This window comes from Rhinolophus sinicus, chromosome 1 (genome assembly GCF_057876585.1).
Source record: "Rhinolophus sinicus isolate RSI-liver-muscle chromosome 1, RSI-T2T, whole genome shotgun sequence".
NCBI classification, from domain to species: Eukaryota; Metazoa; Chordata; class Mammalia; order Chiroptera; family Rhinolophidae; genus Rhinolophus; species Rhinolophus sinicus.
Window position 1 is genome coordinate 187,293,319 of NC_142501.1, and position 19,696 is coordinate 187,313,014.

General features: G+C 35.9%; 1 pseudogene; it reads right to left on the bottom strand.

Moving 5' to 3' along the window:
* Positions 1-18,539: 18,539 nt before the first annotated feature.
* On the bottom strand, positions 18,540-19,172 carry LOC141569994 (conserved oligomeric Golgi complex subunit 5 pseudogene; annotated as a pseudogene).
* Between the last annotated feature and the right edge of the window lie 524 nt (positions 19,173-19,696).

The window sequence follows — 19,696 nt, forward strand, 5'->3', positions numbered from 1 at the left end:
TCATGCTGCTCCATATAGAATATTAGCTCCAAACATTGGTATTTATAGCTGTCATTATGCATTTTTTTCATCCATGGCAACCTTTCAGAAACCATATTGTTAGTTCAGATGACAAAAGATACTATTTCAGATTTTGGTCTAAAGCATCTTAATGGTATTTTTATTATACATAGGACCTCATACTGTTTCAGACCATGCCTTGCAATTTCTATGCTTATTGAGGTTGCAATTAATACTCACATATTCTTTTAACTTCAGACATATTCATAATATCACTCTATACTAAATGATGGATACTTCTCTTTTAGACTTTGGTTTTCAAATGAATTATACCTTTAAGAATAAAAAAAGAAAAAAATTCTTTTACCTTGGTTCCAAAGGTTTGAAAGCAGTGATGATGGACTATGTAACATGTGACTATGTGTCTTTATTTTCTATGTATCTCATTTAGACATTAGGCCTCACAAGTCTAGCAGATTTAAAGCAAATCCACAAAACATGAGAGAGCATGAATGAAAGAGTAATTATATCAGTACAGCAATTCTGCTCCCCTCTTTTCTTATTATTGTTGTAATAATGATTTCTGCACTAAAAATCTTCAAAAGTAAAAGAATGTAGGCAAACAATCCTTCTCAATATAAAAATTTTAAGGACTTGCATATTTACACACACACACACATGCGTCCTCACATACTTGCTTGATACTGGGTAGATATTTAAATTATTTGATCTGAGCTGCTCACTTTGTTAGAAAATACTATTTTTATGGCCAAAGTCATGAGTTCAAATTCCAGATGGTCAAGAGAATTTTGCATGGGAAAGAATTTTATTTGAAATCTGGGAGTTGCCTCCTTAATCTTAGTCCACCAAACAGCATTTTAATTGCTGTATATGTCATGTCAGGTGAGCTGATAGTTTTGTGCAAATCTATCACTGGGACTGGACTGAACATTTAGCAAAAAATGGAATTGATGAGTCACCAGCATTCCCCTTGCACGTAAAGAGCCTATGTATTACCAGATGATTTTTATGCTTACTTTGCTGAAACAAGATTAAAGAAAAGATAAAAAATAACGTCTACTTTTGTGTTTAGTACTAAGGTATTGGTTTGGGAATTTATTCTGAGAAGAAAGACCTCAAATCAAAATACCTGTGATAAAAAGGGCCAAAGGGAGCCCTAAAAAATCCAAACCTTTAATATCATCACCTGATTTCATTCTAAAGATACCTTCTTCTCTTACTTACATTTCTTATTTCATCTCTTCCATCCTCTATAATTATAAAAAATTATAATTGATACACAAAGTATAACTAGAAGGTTTTATAAAAATTCATATAAAAATTCATATAAAAATTCATATAAAGTATAACTAGAAGGTTTTATAAAAAATCATATAAAATTTACATATTTTACAAACACCCGAAACTAATGTAATGGTGTCTGTTATCTGCAATTGAAAAATAAATTAGTCAAAACCTCTCTAGTCCGTAACCACAAGATGGTCATGGGGGTTTGAAAATTAATTTGGGGAACGTACAGAGGGATAGTGGATGGGGGGAGGGGGGTTCACACAGTGTGAGGGATATAAATGATAAACGTCTAAGTTTTGCTTTGTCTTGTGCACCTGAAACTAATAAAAAAAAAATAATAATACCCTGGAATACGATAATCGGTTTTGTTGAATTTACGACGAACTTGCAAAGATGAAGAGTTCTTGGCCTTCTATGATGCGTAAATATCGTAAATTTGTTACCAGTATATAAAATTCCTTGTACCTGTTCTTGTGTTTTGTAATTATTTGTTACATAAAATTTCTTGTATCATCACATGTTAAAAAATAAATGCTAAAATTCCTTCATAATACAAAAAAGTACCTAAATGTAAACAAATAAAAAAAATTTGAATTAAAAAATTAAAAAAAAAGAAAAAGAAAAATAAATTAGTTAAAAAAACAGAAAAAACACACAAAATTCATATAGCCTTGAAGTTTTAAGACCAGCTAAGGGCTTCCTTCGGGTATTAATGAAGTAGCTTAGTTCAATTGTTAAGAGATCAGGGATTCAAATACTAAACAATAGTGAACTTTTTAAGTGAAACCACATGCGAATAAATAAATAGAGAAGAATTATTATGACTTCTGAATTCAGTTGTTTTTAAAATTTCCTCAAAGCTGTTAAGAACAGTGTTTAATTCGTGAGTTGTTTATGTATATTTGCAGTAAATGCCACATCCCAAATATATTCAGAGGAATGCTGTGTTAAATCTTTTTATAAGAGGAACAATAATTTTAGTTTAATGCAGACTAGAAATTATTAGGAAGGCAAGAAGTGAAAAGTGTCAGTTAAATCTTTCTTACTTTAAATGTTCATTAGATAAATTTTATGTTTGATTTCAAGTTGACATTATGTCTTTACTCTCAAATTGGGATTGGACATCAAGTTCAAAGTTTGAGATTTTTCCCGCTACCCAGAATGTTCAGTAGCCCTGGTGAAGTCATTGTTCAGGGCCAGTGATTGCAGGGTTTGTAGCAGTGCTGATTGACAAGCACTCACACTAACCCTGATAAGCCTAACCCAAGTGGGTCAGACCTAATTGAATCTTCAAAAGTTGGGGCTAAAATTTGTTTTACAAGTAAAAAAGTTTGAGAGCTGGGAGCCTTCCTCTGCAGCATCCCAAAGACAGTAAGCTTACAAAAGGCATTTCCTTAGGAAGGGGATTGCTTTTTCAGTTTTGTTCAGTGCTAATCCAAGCTGAGAAAGCTTCCTGTCTTTGCGTAAAACTTCTTGAAGAAGGGAAATTGAAAATAAATGTCATATCATTGTTGATTGGGCTGATGACCACAATATTGCTTACATTTTAGAATTTGGCAACCTGAAACATATTGAGGTTAAATAAATTGCTCTTAAGTAACAATGAAGAAAAATAATAAATCAGCACAAGAACCCTTAAGATTTTGGCTCTAGTTGTATGATGGGGCACTGATCTACACGACTGCTGTGTAATTTATTTATTTCTTTTATATTTTTTTCAGTCATCGTAAATTTTGTTTTGTGATGCTTGACTCCAGAATTTTTATTTGTTGCAAACTGAAAATTTATATCAGCACGTTTGTAATGTATAAAGATGAGCTTATTTCCAAGAGTTTTCCTCAGAGACTATGTGCACTAATAGTGATATAAACATAGCTAAATCTTCAGGGTTATCTCCTCCTCCTGGTGGCGAAATACGTTGAATATGTGTAAATAGTCTCAGTTGTTATTTAGAGCAAAACGAAATAGGACAGTCATATATATATATATATATATATATATATATATATATATATATACACATACCTGGGGTGCCAAAAAATGTATACAAGTGGACACTTCAGTCAACATTGCTCAAGCAGTAGTTCGCCGTAGTCAGAAGTGTGTGGACTCTGATGGAAATCACTTGGAGCACCTCTTGTAATTGTAGAAGTCAAACGTGACTTGTATTCATCTTTTGTTATTGGTATATATTATTACAATTTTAATATAATTTTTTCCTTTTTAAAAATGTGTATACATTTTTTGGCCCCCTCTGTGTAATATATATATATATATATATATATATATATATATATATATATATATATATATATATATATACCGTATATATATCTGACCTCCCGAAAATTATATCTGTGACAAAATATATTGGTCTCTCTTCAACAAAGGAGGAGAATTTAAATTTTAAGTGTGACACATGTTCATATTTTTCAAATAAATACTAGATAGCAGGGGGTTAGCAGAGGGGATAAGAGATGTGTCTGGTGATTAGAGCCAGACACTGATGTTAAGTGTCGAATGCATCTCAGGAGCACACAGCTCTAATGACATGATCTCTATGTCTTTAATAGTTATGTTTACACCAGATAGGTGGAAAAAAAATCTTTATTTTGATGTATAGGGAAACTAGGATCAAAAGAATGAAGTGATTTTGTAAAGGTATGTGGCAGTTTAGAGTCAGATGTGGGATTTTCTAAATATAACAGAAATTTCTTAAATCTATGAATGCTATTTTATTACTTGAGTATTAGTTATTTTGAAAGATGCACTATGCATGTAGAAAATATAGATGCCTACATGTGCAATTTATTTGCTAAAGGACCCATTTCCAGGAGTAATCAAACAAATAATTTAATTACTCAAAGATAGAAACCAGATCATTCAAAGTTTTTAGCAGTTATCATTGGTTAATTCCAAGTTCTGCAGAAAATCCTTGAAAATATCTCCAAAAACTAACGCCCACTTAAACATTTTGTTTCTTACTAACATTTTTCAAGAATTTTTGGTATAAGCAAAACCTGTGATTTAAGACCCAAAGTTCATCATTAGTTGATCCATATTACCCATCATTTATCCTGAGTGTTGCAGCCTATGAACAGACCAAAACCACAGAAGACGGACCATTATTCTACAAATGAACATAGCATAATAGCTGTAGGAGCTCCCTGGAAAGAACTAGAAGTCTTAGAGTCCAGATCTGGTTCTTGTACTGACTTGACATTCTCTCTTGGATGTTTCAAAGACACCTCAAAATCAGCATGTGTGAGACTGAACTCATGATCTTCTCTCAGAACCAGTAATCTTTCAGTGTTTCCTATCTCCGTCAGTGGCACAAGCATCCACGCAGTTCTGCAGCTCAGAAACCTAGAAGGCATGTATTACACCTCCATCTCCTTAACCTCCCTATTCAATCCATCACTTATCCTGTGGATTTTGCCTGTGTAATATCTCAAATCTGCCAGTTTATCTCCATCACTGCTACCTCCACCCTAGTCCAGGATGCCATTGTCTCTTGCCTGGACTCATGACTTTTAATTGGTCTGTGACTAATGCACACTATAGCAGAATTACCTATTCAGCCTGGAAATCTAATCAGATCACCTCCCTGGTTAAAACTCTTTAGTTACTTTCAGACAAATGGGGGTGAGGAGGGACCTTAATCAGAAATATAAGGCACCATATGGTCTATCTGCTACTCACCGCCTCCAGCCTCATATTATCTATCCTATTTTCCTTCTCTGTTATAGCCAGATGAAACTACCTGTCTTTTAGTCACTCATATATGCCTGCCACAGGGCCTTTGCACTTGCTTTCCCCCTGCCTGTGACACTCTTCTGTCTCTTCTTTGCCTGGTAACTAACTCCAACTCATTTTTCAGATCTCAGCTTGCATCAGTTCCTTAGGGAAATCATCAAGTCAAATCTCCCACGTACAGACTTTCATCGCCATCTTTGTAGCACTTCTCTTGGTAGCAGTTTTACATATGTTGGTGCGGTTAAGTTAATTATTATAGTAAGATCAGTCACTTTCCACCTCCCTCTCCCACCTATAGACTATATGTTTTATAAGATCGGAAACAGTATCTGTGTTTCTTTATCAGTATACGTTCAGTACTGTGTAACATGCTGGGTGCCTAACAGTTATTTGATAAATATATTCATATAAATAAAATGAATTAATAAGAGATCTGTCTATATTTTTGGATAAGTTAGTTGGGTATCCTTAGCTGTAAAATGGAGAAAGGGTTGATATTTTTTAAAGTTCCTTTCAGAGTTGTTTCTCTCATTGTATCCAAAATATGTCTAATTTAAAATTAAATATATGAATTAATTTGGAAAACCTATTCAGCACTCACTCATCATACCAACCCCTGACTATTGAATGGAGAGGGGGTTCAGGTAGAGTGTAAAAATGAGAGAGAACAGTGAGGAGAGGAGAGCAGAGACAAGATAAATAGATGCAAAAGTATGGAAGGAAAGCAAAGAAATGGGAGTTGAGTAAAGTTAAAAATAGATAAAACTAGGGAAGAGCTGTGATTTTTTCCTTTACTGGTAAGGAGTAAATGGCAGAGAAAGAAAGTTATAACCTTTATAATGTGAAGTGCCTCCGTGTTTGCATGCTCCCCTAATAAACATACACACACACACACACACACACACACACACACACACACGGCTAATGAGCGTAGCTGTCTACTTGACTGAATTCGTTAGCTAATGAAGGATTTGTGATCTGAACTCAGGATTTCTGACTCCTGGCCTATTGTACTCTTAACCATTCCTTTCATCAAATTAAAACCTTTGCACATCCTTTGTGTTTGGGGGTAACAAAGTTTAAAGTATATTTGAGCTGTCATTTAAAAATTTGTAGTCTATAAGGAAATTAAGGGAGAGGAAAAAAGAGAAAAATCTGGATTGCATTTCCCTGACCCATAAGGAATTTTACTAAGAAAACAGACTTTAATGTAAACAACCTCTGTATTTTCCATGTTGTCTTTTAAAATAATGATTATATAAATAACTTAACTTTTCCTAAAATGCACAAGTTGGATTTCTAAAGTCCCCGCCATTGAAGCTTTCATTCAGGTTCAGCCAAATATAAAACCGTCCAAACCTTTGATATTTTTTACTCACAATAGCTTTTCAAAAGGTAGATGACGAGGAAACACACTTTCATTCTCCGCTTAGGGCTCAAACATTAGTTTGACTTTAATAGGCTGGGATGATTTCAGCTTATAAATCTTCAACTGGAGGATAAAGTTCAAGTAGATAAAATCAAACAGATGTTGGTGGGAGGATTTCTTCATGACCCATAAAAGTGCTATCATCAAAGCCGAGAATCATTTGTTTTGAATTATTACACTGTTATCAAAAGGACTGTAGCAGTCTGTTTGTTGAGGAATTGGATCTGTTTATCTGAAAACAGAACAAAGATGCTATGCTAAGGCGGTCCTGGGAAAGTGTGATTCAGCTGATGGCTGACCAGCTCGGAGACACTGTGATTGACATTTGTCAGCAAACACAGTAGTCAGGGCACGTCCTTCTGGAAGTGGTATGAAAAACCCCATGTTAACCAGAACTTGGCCAAAGGCAGGGCTGGGGTCAGTGGGAGGAAAGCTCTCCAAATCAAACCAGTAAGCTCATTTCTCAATGAAAAATTAGCTGTTGGTGGGGAAAATAATTACTAAGCATTTGAACGAGTGGCTAGTAAATGGTACTGAAATTCTCACCTAGGAGCATGCGCTCTGGAATGGGTTGCAGCGCAGAAACCATCTCTCTGCTACTTCAGTAGGACTAGTTCCCACCTGGGTACATAGGCAGGCCCATGCTTTATAAAGTGACTCTGCAAAATATCTCTAATCATTCTATTAATTTGATTGACAGGACCAGGCATGTTTCAGTGTTAGATGGGCGATACAGAAATTCAAAATATTAAAATATAACACTCAGAAATGACTCTCTTACACCTGTAAGTAGTCATGTTGCTGCAGGGTGAAAACTGAGTACGTTAAAGTTCCTTTTATAACTAATACATTAAAAACACCTCCCTTTACTTATCAAAGTTTTCATATATGTACTAAATTATGCTAGTAGAAGAATCAAATTGATAAGGATTTTCTTTCTTCACTAATACTAACCTTCTCCTTTGGACTTTGCAGACCCTCTATAATCTGGCTCCCCTCTAATGAGCATAACTTCTTCACCCCAGCACTTACTGGTTCTTTTGCTTTCATTGCTGTTACCAGTTTCAAGTGACTTGTCTTCCCCTCTCACATCTGGCTGTCTATTTTTCTCTGACTAATAACTCTTATTATTTTTCTTTTTTGCTTCAAGAACTCCTTTGAGACTTTGATAAAAGCTATAACCTTTTCCCAGACAACACAATTATACTTAAAATTTTACATGCAATTATAAGGCATTCAAAGATCTGCTGAAGTCATTTTTGGTCCTCATCCCCAACCCTCAGGATAAGAGACTCTAATAAATCCTTTTAGACCCAACAACAGCCCTATTTCTCCATGAAACTAACTACTGCAATGCATTGTATAGGGCATTTGATATAAAACTAAATGAAGAGGGCCTCTGGATTTAAAAGGCTGGGTTCTAGCCATGTTCTCCGCTAGCTCTGTAATCCTAGAACCCAAACTCTCTGGAATTTCCTCCACCATAAGTTGAGGGACTGAGCTTCCATTTGCTCTCAAAAGTTTATGACTCACTTCTTGTTCTTTTTGCTCGAACTGGATTGTAAGCTCTTTGTGAAAAAGAGCCATGTCCTCTCTATTTTGTAGGTTATCTAACATAATACTCACTTCCAGAAATTAACCAGCAAACACTTATCTACTACATACTTACAAAGAAATAAAGCAAGCAGCATGCTACTTGGTTTTTCCCTCTGACCTGAATTTTTTTTTTTTTTCTTGAGGAGGGCGCAGCTCACATTGGCCCATACGGGGATCAAACCGGCAACCTTGGCGCTACCAGCACCACGCTCTAACCAACTGAGCTAACCGGCCACCCTGATTTGAAATTTCTTTGTGCCTAATACGGAAGCAAAGAAATTTTAACTTCAGTGAACAATCCTGTGACATCACCTTTGCTTTATTTTCTCACACTTTACTCCCTTTCCCCAAAGTTAAGGCTACTTTGTCTACAATATTGCCTTAATGAAAAAAATCTTGTTTTTTCATTCTTAGAATGTATTTTTCTTTTTGGAGGGTGTGGGGAGGACATGTATAGAAGTTGTTGGAGTGGATGTACAATCACACCGCATGAAATATCATTTTAGATTTGCCTCTGCATAAATCTTTTCCAAACCCATTTAATTGCAAACATGCAGGGCTTTCCCTATATGATTTTTTCCCCCCAAAGTACTAAGGAAAGCAAACACTATAAACAGGAAAGTTTTACATGTCGGGACCACTGCTTGGATGGAAATGTAATCACAGACCAGCATTGTCCAGGAGAGAATGCGTGGTACACCTGGCACCCCAAAAGGGACACATTTAAACAGACAATAGTTGTCCTTTGATACCCTGGTTGGGCTGGTGGTAGGGATGTAGTGGTCATGGCGCCATCTCTAGCAAGCTACTCTGACATCCTGGGGACTTTCACAGCGCAAGTTACTATGCCTAACATTGTCTACACCGTTGAGCAATGTCCAACAGTTTTTCTCTTCTCTTCTCCCAAAAACATCCCTCAAGCGCTGATATGAATTAAAGACTCAAGGGGTGACCTTCATGATAGAGAGTTTCTGTAAGAGAAATTAAAAGATGTAAATAGGATTGAATAATTTGGGACAAAGTTTTGTCTCTCTTCTCTTTTTGTTCTCTCTCTTTGATGGCCAGTGTTTGAGGTTTCATTTCTCCATGGGGCTGGTGGTTGGATGGACACACACACACACACACACACACACACACACACACACACACTTGATTAGGTGGAGCTCAAATACAAAAGAACATGTAGCAGGACATTTAGCCTCCTTATTGGGTTTGTCTTCCTTGTTTATTTCCTACTCACCTCACTACAGGGCCAAGATCAGGATGTCATCTTAAGAGAAAGGAAGCAAAGGGGCAGATTGTAGAAGCCTCAAGCTCAAACGATTAGTGCTTCTCTAGGCACACTTTTGATAGAATGAAGTTCACCAGCATTGAGATTAGCAGGAACTTAGAGCAGCAAACTCCAACTGGCCTTTTTTTTTTTTTGTATAATAAAGTTATATTATAAAAATCATTACCTACCCTATTACCAAAGCCTTCACTTTCATGAAGACATTATGTTACCGAGTAGCCTTTTTTTTTTTCTAGGCAAAATAGGAGTCGCTCTCTTTAATAATTATCTTCTAGGGTTTTAATCATGTTCACTGTTTTTCAGTGAAATTTCAGTGAATTTCAAAATCTACAAGAAGCTAAATGTATAACGTTTTAAAACTACATAAGTATGACTTTTCTCAGTTTATGTTAAGAAAAGGATTTTTAGGGACTCCTTGGTGTCCAATGGCTCTAACACATCTCTGAGTAGTGTTTTTTACATAAGATATTTTGGCATTTTTAAATTTAAAATTCATAGTTGCTTTTAGTTTTCTTTGGAGTTTATCTGCATCCATCCATTCATCTATATTCTATCGATTGATCGATCGATCTATTATCTATTATCTCTCTATAATCCATTGTCAATCAAGTACTTACCTACTTAATTCCATACCTGTATATGGCCACAACTAACAGTTGAGATCATCAATTTTAATAGATATGGAAGCAGATTCATTCATTCAATTCATTCTTCTTCTTTTAACTATTAGGTTCATTCTTTCACTAACTATTAGGTTCATTCTTTCACTAACTATTAGGTTCATTCTTTCACTAACTATTAGGTTCATTCTTTCAAATTCATTTAACAAATATTTATTTATGGAGTCTCTATTTTATATCAGACACTATTTTAAGTACTGCAGGAATAACTAACCAGGAGTTATTTCAGATTTCAAGAGTCACGGTTTTACAGAAAAGTGAAACTTGTAGCTAATTAGTTTGTCTAAATTGTGTAAGGTAGAGCAAGGATTTGGACATTGATTTATTGAGTGTGGAAGTCTTGCTTTTTCCATTACGCTGCATCCCTTCTTAAGCATCAGATAATCACAGGTAATCAGCCATAAATTAGCATGACTTATAAAATGTAATTGGAACATTATTTTTGACTTCTCTCACTGTCCCAGTTCTCGGATGTGAACTCGGCAGATTCTAACCCTTAAGTAAAATAAATTACAATGGTTACTTTAACTCACAAACAAAATCTAATTCAGAAATCAGAATGCCAGATAGAATCATGAATCTACATCTCCCTTTCCCTTTCTCCCCTCTTCCCATCTCTGTGGCCCTCGTCTCTCCTCTCCCCTCCCCTCCCCTCCCCTCCCCTCCCCTCCCCTCCCCTCCCCTCCCCTCCCCTCCCCTCCCTTCCCCTCCCCTCCCCTCCCCTCCCCTCCCCTCCCCTCCCCTCCCCTCCCCTCTCCTCCCCTCCCCTCCCCTCCCCTCCCCTCCCCTCTCCTCTCTTTTTCTTCCCTCCCCTCCCCTCCCGTTCACTTCCTCTCTGCCTCTCTCTCTCTCTCTCTCCCCCCCTCTCCCCCCATCCCCAGCATATAGCTGTCTGCATTCTGTAGTCTTGCCTGTGGGTGTTTTTGTATGTTTTATGAAGTCTCCTTTTCTGGGCCCTTTGAACTGCAAGTGCCTGCATTCACCCAGCAAGTATCTCTGCTCCCCCAGAATATTATTTGCATGATATTAAATAGCAAATAAAAAACATCATGACAAATAGAAAGAGACCATGGAAGAAAGGAAAAAACATTTATGTTTTTATATCTCCAATAGTATTCTTTTTCAGCTTTTTTAACAGGGGCTCTACATTTTTATTTTTCACTGGTTTCTGCAAAGGAAGTAGCTTGCCTTATGTTGAGACTAGACAAAGTGACCAGGATAGAAGCTGTGAAACCATTAGCAGGTACAGTATTAAGTCAGGTCTAAGATAGTGGTGCTTTGGGCCAAGGTGGAAGCAGCTAAATTGGTGACAATAATATATATATATACACACACACACACACACACATATATATACATATATACATATATATATATATATATATATATATATATATATATATTTATATTTATATATACACAGTAACACACACACACACACACACACACACACACACACACACAAAGTCCTAACTTAATATTGTCTTTAGGTTCTGTGACTTTAAGCTAAGCAACATATAAGAAAACCAATTTTACCATAGGCTAATTGATATAAACAAGAGTCAAGTTCCTACAGCATCTCATCAACGTTATAACAGAATGATGTTCAACAAAACAATGTTATTCAAGGACCTGCTGTGTATATATAAAGCTTTGGATAAATTGGATAGAACAGGCATAGCCAATTGAACTATAAAAATACTCCCTAAAATACTTTTCTGCTAAATCGCTGTAGAAACTACACTTAGTAGGTGTTCCTTACTCAGCAAATCATAAATGCCATGCTTTGTTATGTTGGTAGTGGCATTTCTTTATAATCGATGATAAATTCATAAAAAATATGTAAATAGATTGGACACACATGTGAATAACTCTTCCAAATGCAATACAAATGCTCCTGCGCCAAATGTTACGTCTCCATTTTTTTGGGTTGTTGTTAATTTAGTTCCATCATAAAGAAGACCTAAAGTACTTACAGATTTCAGAGAAGCTCATTATTTGACTGGAAGGGAACTAAATTGCCACCATCTTATGTCCACTGCTGTAATTCTAAACATCATTAGGTCTTTTATAAAGCTAGAAAGAAAGACGTTGGGTTTCTTTTTCTTTTTTCTGATAAGTCACGATCCATCCCAGAACGGTTTGGGGCACCAGCTCAGGCGCTTCTCACCTGGATCCTCCCACGGGATTCTTTTCCTGGGGCAGCCAGTCAGTTATTACCATCAGGAGAGAACTGCTGTTGAAGAAGAGGGAACGTGCTGAAGAGGTAGTGAAACGAAGCAGGGGTTAAGCAGAGACTGCCCCCAAGAAAAGTAACTGTGTACCTGCATTTTGGTTGGATCAAGAATTACAGCTGTGGTAATTAGCTGTGCATTTTTGTATTATGACATGCCAGGCCCATGACTTCTCTTTTCTCTTTTCTCTTTTCTTTTCTTTTCTTTTCTTTTCTTTTTTTTCTTTTTTTCTTTTTTCTCTGAGACTTGTCCTAAGGAGAAAGCTGGGCAGGGGTGGGGGTGGGGAATGATGTGAGAATTAAATTAAAGCTGCCTTGCACTGCGGAATGCTGAGCCTACATGAGCTGGTGGATCAAGGGCCAGCCCTGGAAAAGCTTTACTACAGTTGCTAAAAGTAAGCACAGCATCAGAATTTTGTCCTCCAGTGCTATCTGCTTTTCGTAACGGTTACTGGTGGTGGTGGGGCCTCCCTGAAAAATCAAGGATAAAGAATAAATAACTGTAAGCCTTAGTGGCTCAAACAAATTATTTTCTGGTTGACAGACAGAGTGCTAAGTGAGAAGCAGTGAGCCTGTCCCTGAGCGTCTTGATTGGTGATTAGTGCCTGCCCCTCTCTGTGTCTAAAAAGCTTTCAACTCAGAAACACATTATCAAGTTTGCTAACACTCTTTGAGCACAGAGAAAGGCACACAGGAAAAACATTCAAACATCAAGGAGAAAAAACAAAACAAAACATGTAGTTGTCCAATTTTTGTGTGTTCTTAGTGTGAGACTTAAAAGATGTATCTTGGATGACTTTGGCACTTTACATATGGACGAAATATTTTATACAACTCAGTTATTGAATCCTGGGTTTCTTCTCATTAGTGGTATAGAATTTGATATGTCTTTTGTTCACCACACATTTTTAAAAGTTGGCAAATTCTAGACATTCAACCTCAAAAAAGCGTTTTTCCTTCTTTACTGGAATTTCTTTTATTACACTTGTCATGCAAATGTTTGAACCATTTTATTGAAATACTGCATATTCTATTGGCAGCTTCATATATTCAAAGCAACTATTATCCTTAAACATATAAAATTCAAGGAAAGAACAGCCCTCCAGCTGAATTTCCATTTACTAAATGGCAACTCATATAAACAAAATGTCTGCTCCTTGGGCTTTTGGCAGCCACAGCCAACCTGTCAAGGAAGTACTTATAACTATTTCTTGTTTTCTAGTGGGAGTGCTGAAAAGTTAAAACCTCTTTGGGAATTTCACTTTTCTTCATGAAGTTGTAAGGGAAGCCATTTTATGTACTTTTAATTATAAGCTATTTTGAATGTTGAAAGTTCTTTCCCAGCACATAAAATTAGAGGAGACTTTGAAAGACTATCTCTAGTAACTCTAAACAATGGTGAGTAATTGTGCTGGAATTTGATTTAGCTAAAAAAGGCATGTGAAAACTGAGCTACTTAAAATGTTATAGTAAGGACATCAATGACATTGATAACAATATCACTTACTTATTGAGGGTTTATGTACTAGGCAATATTCTGTGTGCTCTATGTGGATTAAAGTTACATTTAACTTTCTCTGCCCTATGAGGAAAGAAATATCATCCTCAATCTGAAGCACAGAAAGTTTAAGAAATTGGTCTTAGGTCACATTGCTAGTGTCTTAGTCTGTTATGGCTGCTGTAACAAAATATCATAAGCTACATAGCTTATAAACAACAGAAATTCATTTCTGACAGCATTAGAGGCCAGGAAATCCAAGATCAGGGCATGGGCAGATTCGATGTCTGAAGATGGCCAGTTTCCTGGTTCATGCACAGCCACTTTCTTACTATAACCTTACATGGTACAAGGGGCTCGGGAGTATGGAATCTCTTTTATAAGGACACTAATAAAACACATCCCAAAGGCCTCATCTCCTAATACAATCACACTGGGGACTAGATTTCAGCATATGAATTTTGGAAGGACACAACATTCAGTCTGTAGCAGCTAGTATGTGGCAGCTGACACACAGAACCTAGATCAATGTACTTAAGTATTAGGGAACAGGTAGTTATATATTTCATTACAAATGATTACTTTTCTTCTCAATATTTAAAAATTCTGAAAATAATAGTAGAATAGAAAATGTGACATTTGTACAAAGTAAACACACTTTAGTTGCTCTACAACTCTACAGAAGAACATTATAATTTATCGAGACTAATTTAGATTCTGAATTCAATATATCCTTAAAATACTAATGAATGAGAACGTTAATAGCCAATAAATGGGGGATCACGGGTTCAAGGTGATTAAAAACAACTGAAAATTAAGGGAATGCCCATAAATGGAGGAATGGTTGAAAAACAGCGGCCCATGAATTCCATGAAATACCATACAGCCATTGAAAATGAGTTGTTTAGGAGGAATTTCCAAGCTGTGTTAATTGTGAAAGCAAAATTCACAGAGACATTTATAATATGATCTCATTTGGTAAACCTAACAATGTCAAATTCTCCTATATATGTATAGGTGTGTTTGGGTGAGTGAGTGTGTGCGTGCGCAGATTTATCAGTTTTTAAATCAGCATGGTGAAATGCATGGAAAGATATACCATTAAAATTGTTTCCCCAGCAACAGTGAGTGGGTTATGAGGCTGTGCTTATAGGTATGTGGGTGTGTGTGTGTCGGGGGAGTGAGTGGGCTGAATGAGAGAACAAAAAGCAAAGAAAAAAAATGTATGTACACGTAGATAAATACATAAATGATAATTGTAATAATAATAGTGATAATAGGAGCAGAGTTTTAGCTCTCAAGAACCATGAGTACTGATGCCAGTTTTGACAGTGACTCACTGTGGCACCACAGATAGTCTTTCTATGGTTCAGTTTTCTCATCTATAAAATGGAGATAGTTATAGCTTTTTGACCTGTTTTGCAGAGTTATTATGAGGATAAATGATACATGTCAGGGTGTTTTGAAAAGCCTAAAAGGCTATGCATGCATATTTATAACACTGAGTACTGTATATCCATTTTTGATATTCACAGCAGGAACAGTAGAGAAAAAATAGATTTTGCATTTGGACATTACCATTTTCAATTTTCCCTAGTTTCCCCTTGTGCTGGTTTAGTTTAAAAATAACTATAGGTTTCACTCCTGAAAGCACAATGCCGTCTTGTGTAGGAATTGTGCTTGTTATAAAATAAGACGTTATCTAAGGTTTACAAATTTTAAACATCCAAATGTAACCTGAAGAAAAAGTTATTGATGTTATTATTCTTCTTTTTATATAATATTATAATTAGAAGTTCAAATTAATTGTAATAAAATCCACTTTCCAAAATTAAAAATGCATCTTTTTATATAATAAGAAAGTATGTTTCTTCCTTTAACACTTTAAAAATGATCAAGAGTGAACCCACTATCAAAATTATGAGTCATTTTATAGATAAGCTCTTTTTTAGTTGTCATGTTATAGCCATAGGAGTTATGACAAGATATTTATATATTTGTATCTATCTCTATGTATATCTTTCCATCATCTATCTGTATTTAGCATATGATACAGGAAACAGGATGCAATTCAAGAGAGAGGTGAAAAGTGATAGTTGAACTGTGTGTCTGGAACATTTGGTCCAGATTGGAGCAGGTCAGAGATGTGAAGGAGAGATTTCTTTAAAAAGATAATTGTATAATGCAGTAAAAAAACTTGACGATTGACAGAAAGTTTGGGTTTTATTTTTTATCGTTTAATATTTACTTATGTGTATTTATTTGTTTACTTAAACTTTTTATTTATTTAAGTGTGTTTTTCCAGGACCCATCAGCTGCAAATCAAGTAGCTGTTTCAATCTAGTTGTGAAGGGCGCAGCTCACAGTGGCCCATGTGGGGATCGAACCGGCAACCTTGCTGTTAAGAGCACCGCGCTCTAACCAACTGAGCTAACTGGCCAACCCTTTAGTTATTTATTTTAAAACTGGAAATTTGTACCTCTTAACTCGCTTCACCCATTTTCCCCACTCTCATACGAGTTTTAATTAATAAGAAGTACTGAAAAAAGCTAGGTAAATTTGAAAATAAGACAATCATGATCTCCATGGAAGATAGAATATTGTGCACAATAAGATTGTAGTGTACAAATACTTCAGCTGTGGATACAGTTTTACAGTGTCACAGGGTAAACACAACAGTTTTTCAGCCATAATTATATAGTGTAAAATACTGTGATGATGGAGCACAGCTAGTATGTGTCTGTGTCATGTTAGGTGGGGGTATTGTTAGTAAAAATAAAAGAATTAGATCATAAGCTCCCAAGTGGGAAATTGATAGATGATGCCTATAGCTGAGAAAAAGTTACAAGAGAATATTATTTAGAGATAGGAAGGCATTTGTCTGACAATCAACTATGAGAGTGGAAGGTAGTTCTGTCTGGGGAGCAAGAGGCTGTTTCTTCTTTATTTCTTAGCATTCTTTGACACTTTAAACTGTTCATATGTAAAAGTTTGTTCAAAAATTAAATAATATTAATTTATATCACATTGCAATGTGCAATTTATATCACATTGCAATGTGCATGATATAGCATGGATTAATTTTTCCATGCTCTTTTTTCACTTCATTGCCTGTTTAAAAATGATCTATGCTGGTCTTCAGAGACATTTATACCATAAAGAAAGCATTTGGGAAGATATACGCATAAATATAATTATGTATGGATGTAAGCAAGTAGGAATTCACTGGACCTGGTCCTCTTTTCTCATAATCATGGAATTTTAGAGCAGATGGGGCCTTAAAATATCATTTCACCTAATTCCTTCTTTCCTTCCTTATTTATTTATTTATTTATTTATTTATTTATTTATTTATTTATTTATTATTAGTTTCAGGTGTACAAAACAATGTAATAGTTAGACATTTCACCCCTCACAAAGTGATAACCCTCTCCCCCAATCTATTGTCCCTCTGATATTGTATATATCTGTTACAATTTCATTGACTCTATTCCCTATGCTGTATTCCATATCCCATGACTATATATATATTAAATTATAGTTGACATACAATATTATTCAGCTTCAGCTTCAGGTGTACAGTATAGTGGTCAAGCATCTACACCGTCCATGAAGTGGTCTCCTCAAAAGACATGTTCTTTCTTTTAACAGACAAAGAACATGAGGCTCATTTTAAGCAATGTGGCCAAGTGAAGCATGCTCTTTAACTTACTTCAATTGTGTAAGAACAACTATGTTTTACTGACAAACATTTAAATAACATAATAGTTTTGAGGCCAAATATACAGTAAAATATAGTTTGGTATCTATGTTTATGGTATCAAAAATAAAGAAAACATATTTCCATTACCTAAGGTTTCCAATTGTTGCCTTTTACAATGAATTCATTTTTTAAAATAATTTTTATGCTGGAATCCACATGATGAAATAAGGGAGAAAGTTTCAGGATATTTCCAAGCACTATTCAGGAAAAAATATGATGATAGGTAATCTTTTTTTTTTTTTTTAATTGGTTTATTGGGGTGACAGTTGTTGTGAAGTTACATAGGTTTCAGGTGTACACTTCTGTAATACATCATCTGTATATCACACTGTGTGTTCACCATCCAGAGCCAGTTCTCCTTCCATCACAATATATTTGATTCCTTTTACCCTCACCTACCACCTTACCCTTTGTTAACCCCTAAACCACTGTCTGTGTCTATGATTTTTTATTTCTTCATTTGTTTGTCTTGTTCTTTTGTTCTGTTCAGTTTTATGTACCACATATCGGTGAAATCATATAGTTCTCAACTTTTTCTGTCTGACCTATTTTGCTTAGCCTAATAATCTCAAGACAAATAATAACAAGTGTTGGAGAGGCTATGGAGAAACAGGAAACCTCACACACCGCTGGTGGGAATGCAGACCACTGCAGCCGCCATGGAAGGCAGTGTGGAGGTTCCCCAAAAAATCAAGAATAGAAATGACACATGACCCAGCAATACCCCACCCCCCCGCCAGGTACCCACCCAAAAAACCTGAAAACATCCATCTGCAAAGACACACATGCTCCAATGTTCATCACAGCTCCACCTATAGTGGCCAAGACATGGAAATTATATGCTTTCAGTCCAAAAATAGCACATATCTCATTGAAAATTAATGAGTTAAGTGTTCCTGATTATAAACCAGGATCTTGTGAACTTGATAAATATAAAGAGAAAGAGGAAGCATTAATGTGAATTTCCAGAATCAAGAAAATTTCAGAGGGATGAGCTGCCATTATGTCTTGTGAGAGATCCAGTCCCCTGTATGAATTCCATACTCCGTTTCTCCCCAAAGCAGTGAAAAAGAATGCCAAGATCACTGAGACTCTGAGCGGCTTTTGTTATCTCTCTGCTTCCCCCCTGCAGCTGTCCTTGGAGTCTCTGACTGAGGTACAAGATGCAAATAATTCTCCAAAGCAAATCACAAGCAACCTGAAGTCTTGCTAGTTGTGCAGTACCTGCTACTATTTTATTATATGGCTCAACAATTTTTGCTTTCATCCTATCAACAGCTCCCTGTAAAGCCCCAATTCTTGTCTGCATCATCTGAAGGACACCTTCCAAAGACTCAATCCCAGTTGCTTGTGCCAGAAATTTTCTTGTCTTGCAACAACCTGTAGGTGTAGTTCTTTATCCAACTGACTGATTCCTTGGGCAAGTTTTGCTAGTTGTTCAGCAATTACAGCTTGATGAATAGATTGGGACGTATAAGTCTTTACATCAAAGTCTTCATTTAAAAAAATCACTGTAACACTCATCCTGCAGAATCTTCCGGACTGTTGCTGCAGCCACCTCAGAGTCCGGAGCCCCATTGCTAGCCACAGCGACACCGCCGTTTCCACCTTCCATGTTGGCAGATGCTGGGTGATGACGTCAGCCGTTGATAGGTAATCTTAATCCCCAATAAATGGAAGTCAACCTGATATAATCCTCGCAAAATTTTCTCTGGTTTAGAAACACCAGAGCCATCTTGATCAGATGAATCTAACATATGGATCTGGAGGAAATCATCTGATGCAAATTTGAAATATTATCTCTCTCTCTTTCACTCTTTGGTCAGTTTGTTTCTCATTAACTTACATTTCAACATCAGTGTTTCTTATGTTGCCTGTATTTAACTACTGGTCCATTATAGATATACAGTAAAATATAGATGACAAAGAATAAGTATAATTTAAGACTGTATAATGTTCAAAACCAGCACAGTGGCTGTTGGTGTTCAGTTGAGTGATAAACTGAGTGACTAAATCATGAACATATGCATCTGGTCTTCCAATGTCTGCACGTGCTCAGTCTCTCAGTTTCCATTTGAATGCATAAAATATTTAAATGATTTTTTAACATGTTTAGGTAAAAAATAGAAATAAAATGGA